The following is a 21893-nucleotide window of genomic DNA, read 5'->3' as shown; positions in this document are numbered from 1 at the left end:
GCCATTGAGGGGCTAGGCCGACGCCGGAAATGGCGCTTGTTGCCCCGCCAGCTGGCGCGGAAATGCGGCGCATGCGCAGGAGCGTCAGCGGCCGCCGACAGTTTCCCGCGCATGTGCAGTGGGGAGAGACTCTTCCGCCTCCGCCATGGTGGAGGCCGTGGCGGAGGCGGAAGGGAAAGAGTGCCCCCACGGCACAGGCCCGCCCGCGGATCGGTGGGCCCCGATCGCGGGCCAGGCCACCGTGGGGGCACCCCCCGGGGTCAGATCGCCCCTTGCCCCCCCCAGGACCCCGGAGCCCGCCCACGCCGCCTGGTCCCGCCGGTAAATACCAGCTTTGCGGGACAGGCAATTTCTGGGCGTGACTTCGGCCCATCCGCGCCGGAGAATTGAGCGGGGGGTCCCGCCAACCGGCGCGGCCCGAATTCCGCCCCGGCCCAATCTCCGGTCCCGGAGACATCGGCGGGGGCGGGATTCACGGCGGCCAATGGCCATTCTCCGACCCGGCGGGGGGTCGGAGAATGACGCCCCATATTTCCACCATGACGGGATGATGTGGCACCTTCTTCCCAGTATCTGAAGTGCTCAATAGTCCTAGTTTATGTCATTTTCTAACTTAAAAGGTGAAAAACATTATTCAAAGCACCAATGATGATAGTGTTTTTCAATCAACTTGCGGCTGTGCCTCACTGCACGTTTATCCACATTGAAGTCAGTGAGCATGGCAGCAAGCAAGGCAAACGTCCCCAGCATATTGAGGAGAAACTTTCATGTTCTCCTTGAGATATTGCAGTTCAGGCGGCCAGGCTGTCTGCAAACATGTTGCTGAATGTGTTATATCTGGAGTAGCTTTGAGTGTGTCTTTGAAGGGTGACTGATTGTGAAAAAGGCTTACTATTGGTGTAAAAAATATTGTCTGTTGCGTTATCTGTCATAACTGCAATTTTTTGATATGTACGGATAGTTCAGCGTGGCTGTGTAGCTCTCTTTCATTTCAGAATGCATGACTGAACTTAATTCAAAGCTGACATTAAACAAAAAGACAAAAGGGCTGGAATAAAATTATTTCTCTTAATATATTTCAGAAGCAACTCAGGAGCATCGATGGGCGATTAAGTGGAAATGAAAAACAGTGGGAAAGGAGACTCTGGTTCTGCCCGCCATTGAGATGGTCCGCTCCCGCCGGCTATCAATGGACCTTTGGCTAGGCCGCTGAATGTTCTGCGGAGGATCCCACTATGGAACGGCTAGAGAATCCTGGCCAAACGTCACTAAGTACAGCATAGAATTCACAACACTGAAACTGGCCATTCAGCGTCTGCATGGTCTACGTGCGACAACGGATGAACGGGCATCGCACGACAATCGCCAGGCAGGAATGTCCCCTTCCAGTCAGGGAATACTTCGGCAGTCAAGGACATTCGACCTCTGATCTTCGAATAAACATTCTCCAAGGCGGCCTTCAGGACGCGCAACAATGCAGAATCGCCGAGCAGAAACTTATAGCTAGGTTCTGCACGCATGAGTACGGCCTGAACCGGGACCTTGGATTCATGTCACATTACATTCACCCCCCACCATCTGGCCTGGGCTTGCAAAATCCTACAAACTGTCCTGGCTTGAGACAATTCACACCTCTTTAACCTGGGGTTACCCCTCACTCCAGTCACACCGTCTGGACCTGTAAAGACTTAATTACCTGCAAAGACTCGCATTCAAAGTATCATTTGCAGACATATATACAGACAGACAACACATACCATACATAAGGCAGGAAGGAGAGACTACAGAATGTAATGTTACAGTCATAACTGCGAGGGAGAGAAAAAATCAACTGAATACGAGGTAGGTCCATTCAAAAGTCTGATGGCAGCAGGGACGAAGCTGGTCCTGAGTCGGTTGATACGTGACCTCAAAAGTTTGTACCTTTTTCCTGACGGAAGAAGGTGGAAGAGAGTATGTCCGGGTGTGTGGGGTCCTTAATTATGCTGGCTGCCTTTCCGAGGCAGCGGGAATTGTAGACAGAGTCAGTGGATGGGAGTCTGGTTTGCGGGATGGTTTCGGCTACATTCACAACCTTTTGTAGTTTCCTGCGGTCTTGGGCAGAGCAGGCTCCATACCAAGCTGTGATACAACCAGAAAGAATGCTTTCTATGGTGCATCTGTAGAAGTTGGTGAGAGTCGTAGCTGACATGCCAAATTTCCTGAGTCTGGGTTGGCAGTGCGTCGGTCGTTGAATGTGAGAGAACAGATTGAGGGAGTAATTAGAAAGGCACATCAGATCTTGAGCTGCACAAGGAGAAGGCTTGGCCAAGATTTTCCGGCTTCTCCCGCCGGCGGGATCTGCGTGCCGCAGTTCCGCGGTGACCGGGAATGCGAACAATGGGAGAACCTGTTGAAAGCAGCAGGACTGGAGAGCAGGGGCGGGGGAGAGGAGCAGCGTAAATCTCACCCGCGCCGGGTCGGAGAATCCCCGGGGGGGGGGGGGCGTAAGTATCGCGCCACGCCGCCCGACGACGGCTCGCCGATTCTCCGGCGCCGATTTCCGGGCGCCCACGGGATCGCCGCCGCGCCGGTCGGGGGCCGTTGGAAGCGCGCGCCCCCCCCCCCCCGGCGATTCTCCGGGCCTCAACAGGCCGCGTGCCCGCCGAGTCCCGCCGGTGTGGGTTACTCAGGTCCTATACGGCGGCACCTGGAAGGTGTCTCTGCGGGGGTCATCCTGGAGGGGGGGGGGGGGGGGGGGGGGGGGGCGGGGGGACGCGACCCCGGGGGGGGGGGCCTCCATAATGGCCCGGCCCGCGAGGACCTACCTATCGGCGGGCGGGCTGGTTCTGTGGGGACCTATGTTCCTCCGCGCTGGGCCCCTGTAGGGCTCCGCCATATTGCCCGGGGGCCGGCGCGGAGTCGAGAACCCAAGCGCATGCAGGGAAGCACGCCGGCCGTCGCGCGCATGTGCGAACTCGTGCCGGCCGTGCCGCGCCGGCTGGAGCTGCGGGTCCACTCCGGCGCCGACCTAGTCTGCTAGGAAGGGGAGCATACTGGACAATTGAGGACCGTTGACACCGGAGTGGTTCACGCCGCCTTTCACGGGTCAGAACCTGGCCGCGGGATTGGAGAATCCCGGCCACTGTGTACAAAAGCAGACAAGTTAAAGCTTTGGTTTGGTCCAAATGAGCGTATTTCTGGTCCATTTCTGGTCACCACCATTTAGGAAGGATGTGAGGTTCCGTGAGTGGTCGCAGAGGAGATTTATCAGAATAGATGCAGGTTGAGAGATTTCGGCTGCAAGGTTTGGTTGAAGAATCTTGGATTGCTCTCCTTGCAGGAACGTTGCTTGAGGGAGATTTGACAGAGGAGCAAAGATTATGGCAGATTTGGAGAAGTTTGACAGAGAAATAATGTCCTCATTAGCAGATTGTACACAAACTAGGGGGCAAGCGATGCAGTGATCTGGGGGATGGTGTGGGTGATGTGAGGAAGGTCTTTTGTACAAAGCGAATGGTAATGAGCTGGAATTCACTTCCTGAAGATGGGACGATGAACTGTTTAGAAGGACATTGGATGGACGCTTGAGGGATAAAGCGGGAAGACTGGGACTGACTGGATTGGTCAACAGAGAGCCAGCATGGACTCGATGGGTCAAGTGGCCTCCTTCTGTACTGTAATGACTCTCGTGACACTGTCTCTGCATGACTGGACTGCTTGGATTTTCCTTCCCAACAATGATGTCTTGTAGCCAGAATTATGGGGTGGCATCTTCCATTCTGGAGTTTATATCGGGTGGCGGACAGGAAAGCTGGCGAAATGCCCAATGGGCGGCAGGACAGCGGAACATGCACCATCTACCCCTTGTTCATTCTGCATCAACGAGGAGCGTGTCAAATCGCGTGACAGGGTGGGCAGGAAATCACCCACCATACTGTTACCGCATGGGGTCAAAAGTCTCCACGCCATTTTTAACTGGCACCTGGAAAGACATTCACTCAATTCAGACCAGGAGCTCTGCGTTACTCCTCCAGAATCCTTGAGGCTGCTGTTCGTAGCAGGCAGATGTGGACAGTCGCATCCCTGGACATGCCAAGGTCTGTCCGGGATAGCTTCTTACTCATTTCTAGATCAAAGCAGACTCGATGGGCCGAATGGACTCCTTCTGCATTGTATGTCCTATGTTCTATGTAAACCTACTTGTGACACTAAAGATTATTATAGTATAAATGCTGTGGCTCCAAGAGCAATTCTGAGGCTGGACCTTTATCCTAAATTCTAAAGTTCCCTCCAGAAACATTTGACCACATTAGTGGCACTATGCAAATGATAGTTATTATTGTAGATTTGCACTAAATCAATTTGGAAAATAAAGGGAGAATGTTTGAATCGGGTTGGAAGAGTAGATACTTGTCCAAGCCAGATGGGTTTTTTTGAGTCAGAGAGCTGTCATGATATCCACATTAACATATCATGGTGCAATTACACACACACTGATGGACAGGTAGATGGACCAACCAACACACACACAACATCGCAGCCAATCACCAGTGAGAGCACACGCACGATAAAACAGGGAACACCACAGTTCCCGCTCATTCTACCAGGAGATTGCTCAGAGCACAGAGCTCACAGCGCGCCACTCAGACATAGACCATGTGCTGAGTGCCTCACTAAGATAGTGTTAGGGCTGGGTCCACAGCTTAGCTGGTGAAGTACGAACCACAGCCAGAAATTAATAGTTATTATTGTACAGAATAATAAAACAGAGTTGTACCATCTACAACCGTGTTGGTTCATTTGTGTATCGGAACACCCAACACGACATGATACCAGGACTGGAAACTCGCCAGCGACTGTGAGACCTACCTGCACCTCTTCAGAAACCCGCCATCTTGAGCCATAGAACCCATCAGCCCGCCGCAGCCGCTCCGGATCGCTGGAAATCTTGGCGTCAACTGGAAGTTGTTTAAACAGCGCTTCCAACTCTTCCTAGAAGCCACAGACAGGGAGAATGCATCGGACACCAGGAAGATCGCCCTCCTCCTCTCCACGGCGGGGCAACACGCCTTCCACATCTACAACTCCCTGGCACTCGCGGAAGGCGAGGACAAGACGAAGTACGAGACGGTCCTTCTAAAATTTGAGGAACACTTCAACATGGAAGTTAATGAGAGCTTCGAGTGGTACCTCTTCCAGCAGCGCCTGCAGGGTAAGGATGAGCCTTTTCAATCTTATTTGACACACCTCCGTATCCTCGCACAGTCCTGCGGCTATGAGGCCACCTCCGACTCCATGATTCGGGATCAGATAGTTTTTGGGGTCACCTCAGACACCCTATGCCAGCAGCTCCTCAAAATAAAGCACCTCACCCTCGCCACCGCCATCGAGATCTGCGTCCTCCACGAAAACGCGACCAGCCGGTACTCCCAATTCCAGGCGGCCGAATCGGCACGGCAGGGGTCCCACGAGGCCGCGCGGGTCCAGTCGATCGAGTTCCTCCCGGCCCGCGGCCCAGACGAGGGCGGCCATTTTGCGCGCTTTCCGAGGCCTCCCGCGCTTGTACGCGCCAAAAGAGGGGACGTCGACGCAGAGGGACAGGATGCGCAGGCACGCTCCACGCAGGACCGCACCGCGCATTTGCGGTGGTGCAACGAACTCCATGACGTCACGACGTGCGGCAACTGTGGATCCGCACACTTAAAGCGGCAATGTCCGGCCAAAGCGCAACAATGCCTCCGCTGTGGCAGGATGGGCCACTACGCTGCCTGCTGTCGAGCAGCTCAACCTGCCAACTCTCCGTAATTCCGCCAGCCTCGCAGGGCCGTGCGGGCCATTTAGCCCCCATACACCGAGTCATACCCTGACGACGTGCAGACCGGTGATACCGACGACTGGGAACCCTTCTGCGTTGCGTTAATAAACAAGAACCGGATGTCCCCAAGTCGGACACACCAGCCGATGCCAGTGCACAGCATTGATCCGGGCGATGAGTGGTGTGCCACCCTAACGGTCAACCGATCACCAATCACATTCTGCTTAGACACTGGTGCCTCCGCCAATCTCATTGCATGGTCAGCCTTCCACACCTTGAAGGTTAACCCACCGATTCTGCCATCCCACTGTCAGCTGGTTGATTATAACGGAAACGTTATCCCGGCCATGGGGTCCTGCCAGCTCGAGGTTGCACACAATTCACATACAGCCACACTGTCTTTTGAGATAGTTGGATCCTCGAAGGACTCTCTATTAGGCGCACAGGCGTGCAAGATCCTCCACCTCGTTCAGAGGGTACACACTCTGTCTCCAGAAGGCACGTCCAATTTCCCGGATGCAGACTTTAGGGCGCAGCTCCACTCGCTCCTCGCCCACAACCAGGAGGTTTTCGAGGGCATGGGCACACTGCCCTACATTTACAGAATACGGCTCAAACCGGACACCACCCCGGTCATTCACGCACCTCGTAGAGTCCCAGCACCACTCAAGGACCGCCTCAAGCAGCAGCTGCAGGACCTGCAGGACCAAGGAGTGCTTTCCTGGATCACGGAGCCCACGCCATGGGTCAGCTCCATGGTGTGCATTAGAAAAGCCCTCCGGTGAGCTCCGGATCTGCATCGACCCAAAAGACCTGAAAAACAACATCATGAGGGAACACTACCCCATACCCAAACGGGAAGAGATCACGAGCGAAATGGCCTGGGCTAAGGTTTTCACCAAGCTTGATGCCTCAAAGGGTTTTTGGCAGATTCAACTGGATCAGTCCAGCAGGAAGCTGTGCACTTTCAACACTCCCTTTGGCAGATACTGCTACAATAGGATGCCGTTTGGCATCATCTCGGCATCCGAGGTGTTTCATCGCATCATGGAACAGATGATGGAGGGCATCGAAGGGGTATGAGTCTATGTTGACGACGTCATCATCTGGTCCACCACACCACAGGAGCACATCAGTCGTCTCCAGCGTGTCTTTGCACGGATACGAGATCAGGGCCTGCGCCTCAACCGAGCCAAGTGCTCTTTTGGCCAAACTGAGCTAACGTTTCTGGGGGACCACATATCCCGGTCAGGGGTGCGGCCGGATGCCGGCAAAGTGGCAGCTATTGCAGCCATGCCGCAGCCGGCAGACAAGAAGGCAGTGTTACGCTTTCTCAGGATGGTCAACTTCCTGGGGAAGTTTATTCCCAACCTTGCCTCGCACACAACGGCTCTTCGCCACCTGGTCAAGAAGACTACAGAATTCCAGTGGCTGCCCGCACACCAGAAGGAATGGGAGGAGCTCAAGATCAAGCTCACCACCGCCTCGGTATTGGCGTTCTTCGACACTACTCGGGACACAAAGATCTCGACTGACGCCAGCCAGTCCGGCATTGGGGCGGTACTCCTGCAACGGGACGACACTGCATCATGGGCCCCCGTCGCCTATGCCTCGCGGGCCATGACCCCCACAGAACAGCGCTATGCGCAGATTGAAAAGGAGTGCCTGGGTTTGTTGACCGGCATCGACAAATTCCACGATTATGTGTATGGTCTTCCGCGGTTCACTGTGGAGACCGACCATCGCCCCCTGGTCGGCATCATTCAGAAGGACCTCAACGATATGACCCCTCGCCTCCAGCGCATTCTGCTCAAGCTCCGGTGGTACGACTTCCAACTTGTCTACACCCCAGGAAAGGACCTCAGCATCGCAGATGCTCTGTCCAGAGCAGTGAACACACTGCCCGAATCGGAGGGGTTCGTTTGTCAGGTCGGCGCACAAGTAGCCTTCACATCGGCCAATCTGCCGGCTACTGATGCACATCTGGCTCACATTCGCCGTGAGATTGTGGCTGACCCCCTTCTACAACGTGTGATGCGCCACATGACGGAAGGGTGGCTCAAGGGGCAGTGCCCACAATTCTACAATGTCCGGGACGACTTGGCCGTCGTTGATGGTGTCCTCCTAAAGTTGGACCGGATTGTGATCCCACACAGCATGCACCGGCTTGTCCTCGAACAACTGCACGAAAAGTGCAGGCGGAGGGCCCGAGAGGCGGTATACTGGCCGGGCATCAGCGACGACATCGCCAACATGGTGCTCAACTGCCCCACCTGCCAAAGGTTTCAGCCAGCGCAACCCCCTGAGACGCTTCAGCCCCATGAGTTGGTAACGTCCCCCTGGGCAAAGGTGGGTGTGGACCTCGTTCATGCGCTTGGCAGTGACTACGTCATTATATTTGGGCAGCACGGCAGCATTCTGGATAGCACAATTGCTTCACAGCTCCAGGGTCCCAGGTTCGATTCCCGGCTTGGGTCACTGTGTGTGCGGAGTCTGCACATCCTCCCCGTGTGTGCGTGGGTTTCCTCCGGGTGCTCCGGTTTCCTCCCACAGTCCAAAGATGTGCAGGTTAGGTGGATTGGCCATGATAAATTGCCCTTAGTGTCCAAAATTTCCCTTAGTGTTGGGTGGGGTTAATGGGTTATGGGGACAGGGTGGAGGTGTTGACCTTGGGTAGGATGCTCTTTCCAGGAGCCGGTGCAGACTCGATGGGCCAAAGGGCCTCCTTCTGCACTGTAAATTCTATGATAATTGACTATTTTTCAAATTATCCGGAGGTCATACACTTGCACGACCTGACATCATCAGCTGTCATCAGAGCATGCAAAGAAACCTTCGCTCGCCATGGAATTCAACTCAACGTCATGTCTGACAACGGGCCCTGTTTTGCGAGCCAAGAATGGTCTTCTTTTGCCGCTTCATACGACTTCACACACGTGACGTCCAGCCCTCTGCATCCCCAGTCGAATGGCAAGGCGGAAAAGGGCGTCCATATCGTGAAGCGGCTCCTCTGCAAGGCTGCTGATGCCGGATCTGACTTCTGTTTAGCCCTGCTGGCCTATTGCTCGGCCCCACTGTCCACAGGCCTCTCACCAGCCCAGCTGTTGATGGGTCGCACCCTCAGGACCACTGTGCCGTCCATTCATGTTCCTAAACCCGACCATGCTCCAGTACTGCAGAGGATGCGACAGCAGCGTGCTCAGCAGAAGGTGGCACATGACGCTCAGGCAACTGATCTTCCTGCCCTGGTGCCTGGAGACAACGTCCACATACACCTGGCTGGTCGGCAACCGCCGAGGTTCTCCGCCGCGTGGCTCCCCGCTCGTTCCTGGTTCGCATGCCTGATGGCTCCATTCGCCAGCGGAATCGGCGGGCCCTTCGGCTGCTTCCGCGCTCGCTGCGTGATCATGCGCCGGTGCCACGTCCTCCTGTTGTCCCTGATGTAGACTTCGTGGAGCTTCCTGCCACTCTGCCTCTTCCTCTCTCGCCCATGGCCAGGCCCATTCCTCAGCCGGTGGATCCTGACCCACCCTTGAGGCGGTCAACCCGAATTCGTCGCCCACCTAATAGACTGGACTTATGAGCCTGTTTGCACATTGGACTCACTGATTTGTTTTGCAATAATGTTAACGTGTTTCTTTCTTGTCGTTCCAGAAGTTCTCTTTCGATATTTGATGATTGCACTTGTTTTGTTAGTGGTACAACCTCTTTGCTCTGTTGCACCTGACACCTTCCTCTGTATATAGTTTAGCCTCATGTACATGTTGCAAATATTGCACACACATACTCAGATGCACTCAGTACACACCAATATTTATTACCATGTAGGCACATATCCTTGTGAAAAGGGGGGGATGTCATGATATCCACATTAACATATCATAGTGCAATCACACACACACACTGATGGACAGGTAGTTGGACCAACCAACACGCACACAACATCGTAGCCAATCACCAGTGAGAGCACACGCACTATAAAACAGGGAACACCACAGTTCCCGCTCATTCTACCAGGAGATAGCTCAGAGCACAGAGCTCACAGCGCGCCACTCAGACAAACACCATGTGCTGAGTGCCTCACTAAGATAGTGCTAGGGCTGGGTCCACAGGTTAGCTGGTGAAGTACTAACCACAGCCAGAAGTTAATAGTTATTATTGTACAGAATAATAAAACAGAATTGTACCATCTACAACCGTGTTGGTTCGTTTGTGTATTGGAACACCCAACACGACAAGAGCTAGCTGGCGCAAATTTCTCTTTTCACATTCCTAGTTTGATAATGCTCCCTCTAAACCTCTCTGGTATCAAAATTGATTGGGTCCCATGGAACGCTTACACGTTATTCAATAAAGCTTAAGTGCTTTCACGTCTCCAGGAATGAATTGAAATGGTAGAAAAAAAAAGTCAAGTATAACAAGTTTAATGTATGAAGGTCAAGGGAAATCAATTTTTATTTGTCTGTAAAAATGTTTTCATTCTGCTCCAAATGTAACTTGTATTCATATATCTGTGACACTGCGAATTTTATAGTCATTACTTTTGAGGTATAACAATCAGCGATGTGAATCTATGCAAAGTTATTTGTTAATGGATTGTTGAAATCTAGAACACAAGCTGGTTCTTTCCTTTGTAAGATGGAATATTGCAGGTCAGACAGCAGCAAATTGTACTGAAGTACAAATTTATCCCTTCCACTCTCTAAGCGTATATTAAAATAATTACTCACTTCATTGGCCTGCACACAAAGGAAACATTTTTTTGCCAAAATTGGAGTTAACCTGCTCACTTGTCCATTACTGACTGTAAGGCTTGTCGTCCATCTCTTCCTGTGACAGGACTTTTTCAGCTGTTACCATGGATACCGGTGCTGCAAACCACCCCAAACATTCGTTGTTTGTCTCTTTTACTCTTCCACTGACCTCCAGCCTCATCAGCTTTTTGGGGGATAAAGTCCCAGATTTCCAGAGCGCTCTGAGCTGCATCTATTCTATCACACACTTTGATCCACTTAAAGCCCCTCAAATCAACCGCCCCTTTACCACATTAAACATTCATCACCGATGCACAATGGCAGCAGTGTGTATCGTCTATAGATCATAAGATCATAAGACAGAAGCAGAATTAGCCCACTCGGCCCATCGAATCTGCTCCGCCGTTCAATCATCGCTGATATTTTTCTCATCCCCATTCTTCTGCTTTCTCCCCATAACCCCTGTTACTAATCAAGAACCGATCTATTTCTGTCTTAAAGACACTCAGTGATTTGGCCTCCACAGCCTTCTGCGGCAAAGAGTTCCACAGATTCACCACCCACTGGCTGAAGAAACTCCTCCTCATCTCTGTCTTAAAGAATCGTCCCTTCAGTCTGAGACTGTTCTCTCGGGTTTGTCATGTGAGAGTACCTTTGAGAAATGGGTGTTTATTAAATAGCTGTAGTGGATGTACCTTTAAGACATGGGTATTATCGCATAGCTGCAGCGATGTCAGAGTGTGGGTGGAGTTGGGCTGGCTGCCTTTCACTTTCGCTTTGAACAAAAGCTGGTGTGTGTGGGTTTTTAGTTTTGTTTTGAGAGCTGGATAGCTGCAGGAAAAGCAAGCAGCTGTATAAGGATCTCTCTCTGCAATTTAAAGACTGTCTCCAGATCATTTGAGTAATTTCAAAGTGATAACTGCTCTCAGTAGAGAATTTGAATCTGGGGCGGGATTCTCCGACCCCCTGCCGGGTCGGTGAATCCCGCCGGCTGCCAAATTCTCCGGCAGCGGCCACCCCGGCGATTCTCCGGCCCGCGATGGGCCGAGTGGCCGCCCGTTTTCGGCGGGTTCCGCCGGCGTAAGTCACAACAGGTCCTTACCGGCGGGAACTGGCTCAATGGGCGGCCTGCAGAGTCCTCGGGGGGGGGGGACATGGGGGCATCTGGCCCTGGGGGGGTGCCCCATGGTGGCCAGGCCCGCGATCGGGGCCCACCGATCCGCCAGCGGGCCTGTGCTGTGGGGGCACTCTTTCCCTCCGCACCAGCCGGTGTAACGGTCCGCCATGGCCGGTGCGGAGGAGAACCCCCCTGCGCATGCCGTGGCGCCAAGCCCTTCCGCGCCAGCTGGTGCAGCGCCAAACACTCCGCCGCCGGCCTAGCCCCTGAAGGTGTGGAGGATTCCGCACCTTCGGGGCGGCCCAACGCCGGAGTGGTTCACGCCACTCCTCGGCGCCGGAGTGGGCCGCCCCGCTGGTTCGCGGAGAATCCCGCCCCTGATCTCTGTGTTAAAAAGGGTATTTGTCTTATGGATGTTGCAAGGAAAGATTAAGGATTACTTATAGAATATTGTATCTGTGGGGAGGATTGGTGCTGATAGTTGTTAAGATGTTTGCTGTGGGTTTATAAAGTTTTGACTGGTTTCACAAATAAACATTGTTTTAATTTAAAAGTACTTTAACTCTCTGTTGCACCACACCTGTAAGGTAGGCTCGTGTGTTCCCCATAACCACAATCTATTAAAAGTTGTGGGTCAGGTGAACTCCACGATACACTTTGGGGTTCTCTAAACCCTGGCCTATAACAGGTTCTAGTTTCTCTTACTAGTGGAAGCATCCTCTCCACGTTCACTCTATCCAGGCCTCGGATGCAGTGCAACATGCCGCCACAACAAGTCTCGTTTGACAGCACCTCTCAAACCCCTGACCTCTGCCGCCTAGATGGACCAGGGCAGCAGAGGCACTGGAGCAATACCACCTGCAATCTCCACTCCAAGCCACACTCCATCCTGACTTGGAACGAAATCGTCCTTCCTTCACTGTCTCAAAGTCAAAATCGTGGAACTCCTTCCAGCACTGTACGCGTGCCTTCACCACGTGGAGCTCAGTGACTCACCACCGCCTTCTCTAGAGCATTTAGAGATGTTTCTAAAATTGATTTATGGGATGAGGGCATTGCTGGTTAGGCCAGCATTTAGAAGATGTCAGAAGTTGGTAGTGAGTTGCCTTCTTGAGTCATTGAAGACCCTGATGTTTCGGTACATTCACTGTGCTGTTCGGGAGAGAGTACCAGGATTTTGACCCACGAAGGAATGGCAATATATTTCCAAGTCAGGGTGGTGAGTGACTTGGAGGGGAACCTCCAGACGGTGGGGTTCCCAGGTATCTGCTGCCCTTGTCCTTCTAGATGGTAGTGGTCGTGTGTTTGGAAGGTGTTGTCTGAGGAACCTTGGTGAGTTACTGCAGTGCATCTTGTAGACGGTACACACGGCTGCCACTGTTTGTTGGTGGTGGAGGGAGTGAATGTGGAAGGAGGAGCAATCAAGCGGGGCTGCTTTGTCCTGGATGGTGTCGAGCTTCTTGAGTGTTGTTGGAGCTGCACTCATCCAAGCAAGTGGAGAGATTCCATTACACTCCTAACGTGTGCGTTATAGATGGTGGAAAGGCTTTGGTGGGTCAGGAAGTAAGTTACTCGCTCTAGGATTCCTAGCCTTTGACCTGTCCTGGTAGCCACAGTACTAATATGGTGAGTCCAGTTCAGTTTCTGATCAATGGTAACCCCCAGGATTTTGATTGTGGGGATTCAGCGATGGTAGTGCTATTGAATGTCAAGGGGTGATGGTTAGATCCTTTCTTGTAGGAGATGGTCATTGCCTGGCACTTGTGTGGCGCGAATGCAACTTGCCACCTGTCATCCCAAGCCTCGATATTGTCCAGGTCTTGCTGCATTTGGACATGGACTACTTCATTATCTGAGGAGTCATGAATGGTGCTGAACATTGTGCAGTCATCCGCAAACATGCCCACTTCTGACCTTACGATGGAAGGCAGGTCATTGATGAAGCAGCTGAAGATGGTTTTGCCGAGGACACTACCCTCCACGCCAGGTATGACTTCAACCAGTGGAGAGTTTTTGTACAACAAATGATCACCTGGCCAACGATGTCCCCATCTGTGATCTGATAATTGAAGCAGGTTTAGCACAATGGATCTCCTTATCAATGATGATGCAGGTTATAAGTCTCAGTTCAGTCTGAAAGGCCATCTGTTCATCTTGGGCGCTCAATCCAATGAGGTGCAGGGCAGCCATCTCTTTAATAAGGCTACTTGCAGCTTTTCGGAAATGTATTAAAAATAGGATGATTAAATTTTTAATCAACTATAAAGTGCTCCACTGGTTGGGAGAACCCTCACTCAGATTTGATCATTTCGAACATGACTAATACTTTCAGGCAAGAAATTCAGTTTGAATGATTCTGCAGCTGCCTTGCTACAGTCATTCAACGCTTAATGAGGTTCGCTTTAGCCCTTTTGTGTTGCTCCGAAGCACAGAAAAACCCAATCAGAAAACAGGACTAGAGTGAAATGCTTTTGTGCCAAAAATAAACGAACGTATGAATTAGGAGCAAGAGTAGGCCCCATTGGCCCCTCGGTCTGCTCCGTCAAGGTTCAGCTGATTGTAACCTCAACCCCACATTCCTGTCTGCCCCCAATAACCTTTCACCTCTTTCTGAAGCAAGAATCTTTCCAGCTCTGCCTTAAAAACATTGAACTCTACACCTACACCCTTTTGAGGAAGTCAGTTCCAAAGATCCCCGACCCACTGAGAGAAAACATAGAACATACAGTGTAGAAGGAGGCCATTCAGCCCATCGAGCCTGCACCGACGCACTTAAGCCCTCACTTCCACCCTATCGCCGTAACCCCTCCTAACCTTTTTGGACACTAAGGGCAATTTAGCGTGGCCAATCCACCTGACCTGCACTTCTTTGGACTGTGGAGGAAACCAGAGCACCCGGAGGAAGCCCACGCAGACCCATGGAGAACGTGCAGACTCCGCACAGACAGTGACCCAGCGGGGAATCGAACCTGGGACCCTAGCGCTGTGAAGCCACAGTGCTATCCACTTGCGCTACCCTGCTGCCCTCAGATTTTCCTCATCGCCGTCTAAATTGGACAGCCCCTTATTTTTTTAAACAGTGACCCCCTCGTTCTAGATTCTCCCACACGAGTGAACATCCTCTCCATATCGACCCTTTCAATGCCTTTGTCATCTTCTTGTAACAATACAGCACCAACACCCACATCACTCGCAGCAAGGGCCATCTTAAATTGCTTATCATAATTGGGTGTTGCGGAAAGTGGTGCTGTGGCCAACACAGGTTTCAGATTGTCAAAGGCCCCCTGACGTTCTGACGTCCGATGAAATTTCCTGTTCTTTTTTTAAAAAGTTAAGCCAGTGGAGCAACCGCGCTGCTAACATCTGGATTGAAATTCCTGGACAAACCACTCATGCTGAGAAATCCCAGAACGTTTCTTGTCGTTGACGCTTTGGGAACTCCCCAATAGCTTTCGTTTTCATGCTTAATTGGGCCATGTCCAAGTGTCTGGCCTATGAACGGGCGTCACGGTGACACAGTGGTTAGCTCTGCTGCCTCACAGAGCCAGGGACCCGGGCTCGATTCCAGCCTTGGGTCACTGTCTGTATGGAGTTTGCACTTTCTCCCCGTGTTTGCATGGGTTTCCTCCGGGTGCTCCGGTTTCCTCCCAGGTTAGGTGGATTGGCCGTGGTAAATTGCCCTTCGGTGTCCAAAAGGTTAGGTGGGGTTACTGCGTTACGGAGATAGGGTGGAGGCTTGGGCTTAAGTAGGGTGCTCTTTCCAAGGGCCGGTGCAGACACGATGGGCCGAATGGCCTCCTTCTGCGCTGTAAATTTTATGATTCTATGAATGTGACTTGGGCTTTCGCAAAATTCACTTTCAGTCAAGTTTACCACCAATCCAGCCTCTTGTAATCGATCAAACAATTCCTTTAAATGTTCCAAATGTTCCTTCAACCCATCCATACAGTTTGGTTCTATCATCTGGGAAATGAGGGTCAGCATTCCACTATTGTTAAGGAAACATGGCCAAAACTAAAGGACAAAGAAAAGTACAGCACAGGAACAGGCCCTTCGGCCCTCCAAGCCTGTGCCGACCATGCTGCTCGTCTAAACTAAAATCTTCTGCACTTCCGGGTCCGTATCCCTCTATTCCCATCCTATTCATGTATTTGTCAAAATGTCGCTTAAATGTCACTATCGTCCCTGCTTCCACCACCTCCTCCGGCAGCGAGTTCCAGGCACCCACTACCCTCTGCATAAAAAACTTGCCTCGTACATCTCCTCTAAACGTTGCCCCTCGCAGCTTAAACCTATGCCCCCTAGTAATTGACCCCCTTACCCTGGGGAAAAGCCTCTGACTATCCACTCTGTCTTTGCCCCTCATAATTTTGTCGACCTCTATCAGGTTCGCCCCTCAACCTTCGTCGTTCCAGTAGGAACAAACCGAGTTTATTCAACCGCTCCTCATAGCTAATGCCTTCCATACCAAGCAACATCCTGGTAAATCTCTTCTGCACCCTCTCTAAAGCCTCCACATCCTTCTGGTAGTGTGCCGACCAGAATTGAACACTATACTCCAAGTGTGGCCTAACTAAGGTTCTATACAGCTGCAACATGACTTGCCAATTTTTATACTCAATGCCCCGGCCAATGAAGGCAAGCATGCCATATGCCTTCTTGACTACCTTCTCCACCTGTGTTGCCCCTTTCAGTGACCTGTGGACTTGTACACCTAGATCTCTCTGACTGTCAATCCTCTTGAGGGTTCTACCATTCACTGTATACTCCCTACCTGAATTAGACCTTCCAAAATGCATTACCTCACATTTGTCCGGATTAAACACCATCTGCCATCTCTCCGCCCAAGTCTCCAAATGATCTTAATCCTGTTGTATCTTCTGACAGTCCTCATCGCTATCTGCAATTCCATCAATCTTTGTGTCGTTTGCAAACTTACTTATCAGACCAGTTACATTTTTCTCCAAATCATTTATATATACTATGAACAGCAAAGGTCCCAGCGCTGATCCCTGCGGAACACCACTAGTCACAGCCCTCCAATCAGAAAAGCACCCTTTAATTGCTACTCTCTGCCTTCTATGACCTAGCCAGTTCTGTATCCGTCGTGCATTGCTCACCCCTGATCCCGTGTGACTTCACCTTTTGTACCAGTCTGCCATGAGGGACCTTGTCAAAGGCCTTACTGAAGTCCATATAGACAACATCCACTGCCCTACCTGCATCAATCATCTTTGTGACCTCCTCGAAAAACTCTAGCAAGTTAGTGCGACACGATCTCCCCTTCACAAAATTGTGCTGCCTCTTGCTAATAAGTCCATTTGCTTCTAAATGGGAGTAGATCCTGTCTCGAAGAATTCTCTCCAGTAATTTCCCTACCACTGACGTAAGGCTCACCGACCTGTAGTTCCCTGGATTATCCTTGCTACCCTTCTTAAAAAAAGGAACAACATTGGCTATTCTCCAGTCCTCCGGGACATCACCTGAAGACAGTGAACATAAGAACATAAGAACTAGGAGCAGGAGCAGGCCATCTGGCCCCTCGAGCCTGCTCCACCATTCAATGAGATCATGGCTGATCTTTTGTGGACTCAGCTCCACTTTCCGGCCCGAACACCATAACCCTTAATCCCTTTATTCTTCAAAAAACGATCTATCTTTAACTTAAAAACATTTAATGAAGGAGCCTCTACTGCTTCACTGGGCAAGGAATTCCATAGATTCACAACCCGTTGGGTGAAGAAGTTCCTCCTAAACTCAGTCCTAAATCTACTTCCCCTTATTTTGAGGCTATGCCCCCTAATTCTGCTTTCACCCACCAGTGGAAACAACCTGCCCGCATCTATCCTATCTATTCCCTTCATAATTTTATATGTTTCTATAAGATCCCCCCCTCATCCTTCTAAATTCCAACGAGTACAGTCCCAGTCTACTCAACCTCTCCTCGTAATCCAACCCCTTCAGCTCTGGAATTAACCTAGTGAATCTCCTCTGCACACCCTCCAGTGCCAGTACGTCCTTTCTCAAGTAAGGAGACCAAAACTGAACACAATACTCCAGGTGTGGCCTCACTAACACCTTATACAATTGCAGCATAACCTCCCTAGTCTTAAACTCCATCCCTCTAGCAATGAAGAGCAACATTCCATTTGCCTTCTTAATCATCTGCTGCACCTGTAAACCAACGTTTTGCGACTCATGCACTAGCACACCCAGGTCTCTCTGCAAAGCTGCATGTTTTAATATTTTATCATTTAAATAATAATCCCTTTTGCTGTTATTCCTACCAAAATGGATAACCTAACATTTGTCAACATTGTATTCCATCTGCCAGAGATCCAAAGATTTCTGACAAGGCCTCAGCAATTACTTTATAATCTTTTATTATTGTCACAAGTAGGCTTATATTAACACTGCCATTAAATTACTGTGAAAATCCCCTAGTCGCCACACTCCGTAGCCTGTTCGGGTACACTGAGGGAAAATTCAGAATGTCCAATTCACCTAACAGCACGTTTTCCGGGACTTGTGGGAAGAAACCGGAGCACCCGGAGGAAACCCACGCAGACACGGGGAGAACGTGCAGACTCCGCACAGACAGTGACCCAAATCGGAATCGAACCTGGGACTCTGGCGCTGTGAAGCAACAGTGCTAACCATTGTGCTACGGGCGGTGAAGACTCAGCAATCTTCAACATTCAGGAGGAACATGAAAGCTACAAGCAACAGACCGAGGAGCTGAAGAAGCAGCTGAATGGAAAAGGGGTGGCATTGAAAGGGAAAGCTAGGGGACTTTCCAAGCAGCGAGCAGATAATGAAGCCATGAGCAGCGCAATCACGGAACTGAAACAAGTTGAAACTGCGCCGGAGACTGACCCGGCCAACAACAAAACCAATGTGAAAGACAAGGACAAACAAAGTTCTGCTGCAGACAGAGGAAGGGAAGACAGAGATGGGCTCGGCAAGTGTAAATGCAGCACTGAAGCACAACACACTGGAGGATGGAAAAGCTGAGCCGAATGTAGATTCATAAACTTGAAAAGCGATTTAAGAATAAAACGGCAAACAAATGTTTGGCTGAAACTGTGAAACGAATGGAAAAGGACGTTCTATTTGGAACGCACATACATACAGCATGAACATGGCGGACACCACGGAAAAGGACAGTTCGAGTCCACTCTCGGAAGTTCCATTTCCTCTGGAAGGAACCAGACAAGCCCACGGTGTCGAAAAGTCGCAGACGAGTTCTCAAGAAACTGAAATGCAACTCGGAGGCGTGTTGAAAGGTGGAGCCAAGCGGCAGATACACAGAGTACGACCACCATTCCTCCAAACACAACTGATCAAGGTGGTCAGTGTCGTGTTAGGTACACTGGTATAACACTGGCTGCAACTGGATGCAGCTTAGATCAAAAAGATACTGCAGACCTTGACGTTAGTTCAATCAGGTTTATTGAACTAATAGCACAGTCAGCACAGTTCTCTGTGAGTTCGACTCTGCTAACTTAAGTGTGGTTACTCTGTCTGACTGAACCAGACTAGCTCTTAGCCACGTGGTGGAGGTGCAAGATTGTAACAACACCGTTGACTGACTCTCTAGATGTTCATCAGTGGAAAGAGGCGGAGTGTGAGTGCCTCGTGTCTTTTATAGTCAGATCCCACCCCTGAATGTCCTGCCTGCTTATTGGTCATGCCCTGTTCTCTGTGTCCATTAGCTGCTTGTCTGTGCCTGCCTGTATCTCATTATGTGTGTGTCTGCATATCATGACAGTCAGAAGAGCAAGTGTTAACATGAGACTGAAGCATAGAACTACCCACAGTATGTTGTATCGAGTTACATGATAATAGCTCAATGTTGGGGCTAGGCCGCCAAAGATGCGGAGCCTTCCGCACCTTTGGGCCGGCGCGATGCCCGTCTGATTGGCGCCGGCTTTGGCGCCAGTCGGCGGACATCCCGCCGTTGGGGGAGAATTTTGCCCGTGTTCTCAAAAAAATGACATGTTGCTCCCCATTCAGTTGCTGGGGGGTATCCACAACGATTGTCGCTAATTAGATCTCATCTCAAATTGATGGGAAACCTCTGGCTGAATTATTGAACGAGCTATGGAATATTTAACAGATCCATGGCAAGGGCATCAATCTGACTGGGTTTTTTTGGGGGGAGGGGGAGCAGAGCAGTTTAGCAACTCTTACTGAGCTCAACAATTTCAGGCATCAACCTCTGTGCCATTTTGTTTACTGTTTCTGTTTTTATCTTTTCCCCTTGCCCTCTGCACAATTTCTCAACTTTGCACTTGGTTGGCAGGCATCCTGCCATTCACACCTCCTCTACGCGCATCCTTTATTTCTTTACTTATTACATTACTGTTGTGTATTGTCACACACTTCGGTGCCCTCCTTCTGGACCTTCCAGTTCCGTCTTTCTGGGGCCTCCCAGTGCCATCCATGGGTCGTTCAGTGCCGACTCTGAGTCAGGCATTACCTCTTCCTTGAGGTCTTCATTGCCTCCTTTGAGGTCTTGCCCCTTGTCCTTTGTTCCTTCTTGTGGTTTTGCATTAAATGTTGTGCAACTTTAAATGTAGGAATGCTTTAATACTGACTACTTTTTTTTTCCTCTCTGTGCTTTTCCCGCGCTGTTGGAGTTTTGGCGCAAAACTGGCAGGTCCTCTTTTGAATCTTTGTTTTCCTAACTTAACTTTTTTGTGTCAGAATATTTTCTCAGTTGTCCTGCAGTTTTTTTCTTTATTCTGCGGGCTGGTTGTAACGTCCATTTTTCACAACTTGTTCTATGATCCACCTTTTTGCCAATTTCACTGGGAGATCGGGATGTGAAGCTTGGCGCCATTTAAAAAAAAAATTATTTTAAACTTCTGTTTTGTTTGACACAGGTTGAAGACTGTGATAGCCACAGAGAACTCTTTCAACAAGGATGAAAAGAGTTTTCAATAAATACCCTAGGGAGGCGGAGCTGGGACTGGATCAGACCAAACGGCAACTGGTGGAGGCCGAGTTCAAAATACGGGCAGAGGAGAAAGCTGGTGTATTAAATAAAGAACTTCTCAAGTCCAATCGAAGAAGTAGTTTGAGTGAAGAAAATTAGAGTTGTAAAACCTCACTGAGAACGGGGAGGCACCGTTGCCTCACAGCGCCAGGAACCCGGGTTCGATTCCCAGCTTGGGTCACTGTCTGTGTGGAGCCTGTACGTTCTCCCTGTGTCTGCGTGGGTTTCTGTAGGGTCTCTTATTTTCTCATAAGAGACGGGGTCCGGTGGTAGTTTGAGACTGAGTTTATTGCAAAAAATTGGTGAGTACACTTTCAAACACAAACAAAAGAAACACGGAAACACGGGCAGCACGGTAGCACAAGTGGATAGCACTACAGCTTCACAGCGCCAGGGTCCCAGGTTCGATTCCCCGCTGGGTCACTGTCTGTGCGGAGTCTGCACATTCACCCCGTGTCTGCATGGGTTTCCTCCGGATGCTCCGGTTTCTTCCCACAGTCCAAAGAAGTGCAGGTTAGGCGGATTGGCCATGATCAATTGCCCTTAGTGACCAAAAAGGTGAGGAGGGGTTTGTGGGTTACGGGGATAGGGTGGAAGTGAGGGCTTAAGTGGGTCAGTGCAGACTCGATGGGCCGAATGGCCTCCTTCTGCACTGTATGTTCTAATCATTCTGAAGAGAGCAAAATTAAAATGAAGACATAAGGGAGAAGCTGAAACAAAAGCACAGCAGGGCATAAGGAAGAGAGCAAAGAAGAGAGAGGGCACCGCATAACCAAAGGCTTTTTGCCCCCACGTTCTGGTACCACCCCTCTCTCTGCCCCTAATTAGCATACATGTTTTGAATTGCAACTTCTGAATGGAACTCTATACCATCACTCACGCTGGTATCTAACTTACTGGCTCTGCACATTTGCAGTCTCGATCCTGAAGGGCCAATTTAACATTTCACTTTTATCACCGTCAAACTGCAAATGTATAATCTGACCTTGACTCAGAACAATACGAGCTTGCATTTGATTGTTTATTTGCATTTCCCACAGTTACAATATTTTCAAAACTTGGCTTTAATATTCCCCCACATTTCTTCCGGGTGCTCCGGTTTCCTCCCACAGTCCAAAGATATGCATGTGAGGTGGATTGGCCATGCTAAATTGTCCCTCAGAGTCCAGGGATGAGAATGGCCTCCTCCTGCACTGTCGAGATTCTATGATTCAAAGATTCTAT

Source organism: Scyliorhinus torazame, chromosome 11 (assembly GCF_047496885.1).
Source record: "Scyliorhinus torazame isolate Kashiwa2021f chromosome 11, sScyTor2.1, whole genome shotgun sequence".
NCBI classification, from domain to species: Eukaryota; Metazoa; Chordata; class Chondrichthyes; order Carcharhiniformes; family Scyliorhinidae; genus Scyliorhinus; species Scyliorhinus torazame.
Note: the sequence above shows the minus strand (reverse complement) of the source record.